The sequence below is a fragment of the Montipora capricornis genome, chromosome 1 (assembly GCF_036669925.1).
Source record: "Montipora capricornis isolate CH-2021 chromosome 1, ASM3666992v2, whole genome shotgun sequence".
In the NCBI taxonomy this organism is placed as follows: domain Eukaryota; kingdom Metazoa; phylum Cnidaria; class Anthozoa; order Scleractinia; family Acroporidae; genus Montipora; species Montipora capricornis.
Window position 1 is genome coordinate 45318954 of NC_090883.1, and position 3784 is coordinate 45322737.

At 39.8% G+C, this 3784-nt stretch overlaps 1 pseudogene; it reads left to right on the forward strand.

The window, feature by feature from the left end:
- The first annotated feature begins 2101 nt into the window (after positions 1–2101).
- The window catches only part of LOC138046017 (NLR family CARD domain-containing protein 3-like), a 32832-nt pseudogene continuing 31149 nt past the window's right edge, over positions 2102–3784 (forward strand).

The window sequence follows — 3784 nt, forward strand, 5'->3', positions numbered from 1 at the left end:
AGTAAAACAGGGATCTCTTAACGGTAACCTAAAAGTCCAAGTTCGATTGTAGACCATTGTAGGTGCTCGGCGCGGCACGTGTATATAATTATGTATCATTGTTATGTAAATAGTCAGCCAGAATTCAAAATAAATATCACTTTCAAGGTGTGAATTAGCAGCTTGACACGGTAGCTCAGTGGTGAAGAACAGGGACAAGTAATCCAGAGGTTAACGGTGGGTCGGAGTTCAAGGCAAGCTGCGATGTCACGGGATAAAATGGCAGAAAAAGCCGAGCGGGATCTGGAAATAAGAACAAGACGAAGAGCAACATGTTCTCTACCTTGAATTGACGATTATCGTTAATTGTTAATTTGCGTTCAATTTACTATTATCGTTATTTGAGAACACTGTGTCCCAGGACTTGTGGTAGCAAATAAAAAGAAAAAGTAAAAGCCGCCCCTGGACAGGATTTGAACCCGGAGCACCCACTTCGAAGGAACTGCTTTTATCCACTTAACCACTTAAGATCAACTGACTTAGAATCTCTGTACGGTGGTCAATTTACATTATCAACTCCGTTGATAAACCAAATTCTTGTATACTACTTCCCCACCGACGCAGCACCACAGTTTCTTTAGAAACTACCCCTTCATTCATTTGACTTAAAATGTGGCGATTATTTACCAAAACTAATAAGTATATATATAAAATCATTGCTGAATAATGGTTAAGTCTAAAGCTTGATTTTAAAATGGTTAGCTTCCTCTTGAAGTTTGGTAACCGACATTTTTCACTGTGTAAGCTTGCTTCTTAGCCGTTAATACACGTTTACAGCAGCACTTTTGGAAGAAAAAATTATTGACATTAATAAAAATGACATCCTCGCAGTTAGTGATGTGGTAGTCTAGTGGTTAAGTGAAGGGGTTACAATTGCTTGCAATTTTTCGAGCGGTTATAAAAGCCCACATACGTTTTCAATGTAAGCTCTATTTTCATCGAGGACAACAGCCAGAGTTTTTACAACTTTGGTGTATAGGGCAAGCTTTTGCCAATGTTAAAAATAATAGGTTAGTTTTCAAGTTGTGATTCTGCATGTGCATGTCAATCTCAGAAATAGTATAAAGAAGGAATTGTTGTAAACCTTTTTAATTGTAAATAAAAAGCTCACTTTGAGCCTTTTTAGACAGAAAAAAAAAAAAGTGAAGGGGTTACTAATTACACGTTCCCAGGTTCGAGTCCTGCGAGTCCAGTCATTAGGGTTCCGCTTTTAAAAGAAATATGTTCATTTCCCATAATCCATATCAAGCTTTCAGTGTTGTGAAATAACGATAATAGTAAATTGAAAGCAAATTAACAATTAACGATAATCGTCAATTCAAGGAAGAGAACATGCTGCGAAGGGATAGAAAGCTAAGAGGAAAGCTGGGACGAAAACTGTGTGGGCGATGAAGGAAAAAAGAGAGAGAGAGGGAGGGAGAGAAGAATGAGATCCGTTTTTATTCATCCCGTCATAGGCAGCCCAAGCTCCCGTCACTACAGACAGCCGTTGAGAATTTAAACGTGTTATAAGACTTTGTATGCGAAATAAAATACAGTAGATTGTGAAGCCTAAAAAATGCTCAATTTAACTTTCATTCAATAAAATGAATCAAAATGACTCACCTCTGGTGTATTCTTGTGCCTTTTGGAGTTTATTTTACAGTTTCGGGAAGTCCGTGTGCGTGTCCGTGTGGAGCTGTTCGAGAAGCCGTTGTGGGGATGGGTAAGTGTTGTAAATGAAATGACTGTACCTCCATCGGGTGGAGTTAATTTGACCTCGGACCCAAGCTCCGTGTCCTCGTCGGTGATCAGTTGCTGTTAAATTCATCAGCTATCGTGGAATCTGAAGCAGAAAATGCTCATTTCCAGCCAAGTGTGTGGGGATTTTTGACGACGAAACGTTCACGGAGGTTCGCAAATGATGTGGCTGTCTGTAGTGACGCGAGCTTGGGCTGCCTATGATCCCGTAAGTACAAATTACCCATGTATGTATTCGGTTCTCTTGAGTATACGTATTGTTCTAGAAAACAATATCGCGAATGAATAATTAATTTATTCTGCATGCATGATAAAGTGGGGACCTGTGCGGAAATCATTCCGATTATCGTCTCATCAGGACCTTTGTCTCCTCGGGAACCGAAAAGTATCCGGCAAAAGTTACACCGAATAATCCTGCGGGAGTGAGAGTTGTTGAGAAGGAAGAAAAATGAGCATCATATTATTTTTACTGCGACAATGAAGTGAAACCGAAAGAGGAAGTAAGGTACATCTGTATTTGCGTCTCTCCGAAGTCGGTTCTTCTTCTTCTTCATTGTCGTAATCCCTGTTTTGCCTTACGTTGCAGTTTGACAGTAGGTTTTACGTGTGTGAGACGAACTATTTGTATTCGTCGAATACATGTACGTATAACTTTCAAACCACAGGTACCCCAAGCTCAGTCAGTGAGGGAAGGTAACATGGCTCACAACGATATAAATTCTAATAGACGGCTGAAGAAGATAATTATATGAAAACGTTCTCATTTAACAAGCCTTACTTTATTGCCATTGTGGGTTGCTTCCTTCCTGTGTGGTTATTTTCCAGATCCAACACAATTTGAACCACTTTTCAATTTCTTGCTTGCCCATCATATATATACATGTATTATAAAATCCCAAGGCTGCACACTCCATTCTGGGGAACCCACGAAATTGCATCAAATATTCCGAGATGAAAATAATTTACCTTCGGGCACAATTCCACATCAAAATCAATTGACAAAGATGGAACTTTCAATTCAACCCACCATCAAAACAATAGCAGTCTTGCGAGCGACCTCAGGGAGTACATGTAGTTTGTTCACCCGATTGCAAGAAAAGAGTCTTCTGAAACATGTGCTTGGCACTCTTGAAAGTGGCCACAGCTTCCACCGTTGGATAACAAACTGAGCCCCACCGGAAGAGTGGACCGTAGTTTGTCAACAACAGTTTTTTTTTATTCCCCTGGGTCTCCCGACACGACTGTATTCCCTCAGATGCTAATAATTAACTTTCATTGGCTTGTCCATCCACAAAATATTAATAATTGAGTTTAATAGTTGCGCAATATATCCCATGAGAACAAATTTTTTTTGCATGTTAATTCCAGCTTTAATTCCTTGAAGGCTAAATTGATAAATACAGATACAACCGTGGACTGCCTACTGCACTGTACGTACAAATCATATTAACTGATAAAAGGCGCTTGGAGGCGCAAAATAATACCATGATGTACATCTAAGAATTCAGATCTCCTCAGTTTGTACACCATTGCTTTCATTCTTGCTTGGCCTCTTAGCCATCTTTCAACACTTCACGGATGTTTTTGTAGTTAGACAGGGGAGAAGGGATGCTGTAGTGATGACTGCACTCACCTCCCACCAATGTGGCTGGGGTTCGATTCCCAACTTATGGCCATATCTGGGTAAAGTTTATTGTTGGTTCTTTTAAATTACTCTGCTCCGAGGGGATTTTCTCCGGGTTCTCCAGTTTTCTCCTCTCCGCAAAAACCAACATTTCTAAATTTCAATTCGATCGGGCTAAGCGTCATATTGGAAACTACTGGGTAACCAATAAATATGTTACCCTCGTTAACTAAAGTTTACATGTATTTCATTAATTTCATTTCAGACAAGAGAAAGGAGGCGTGACTATGATTGGACGACTGAGTCACTGCACTCATGTCGGGAGACCCAGGGAGGAAAAAAAAATTTGTTGACAAACTATGGTCCACTAAAAAAAAAACT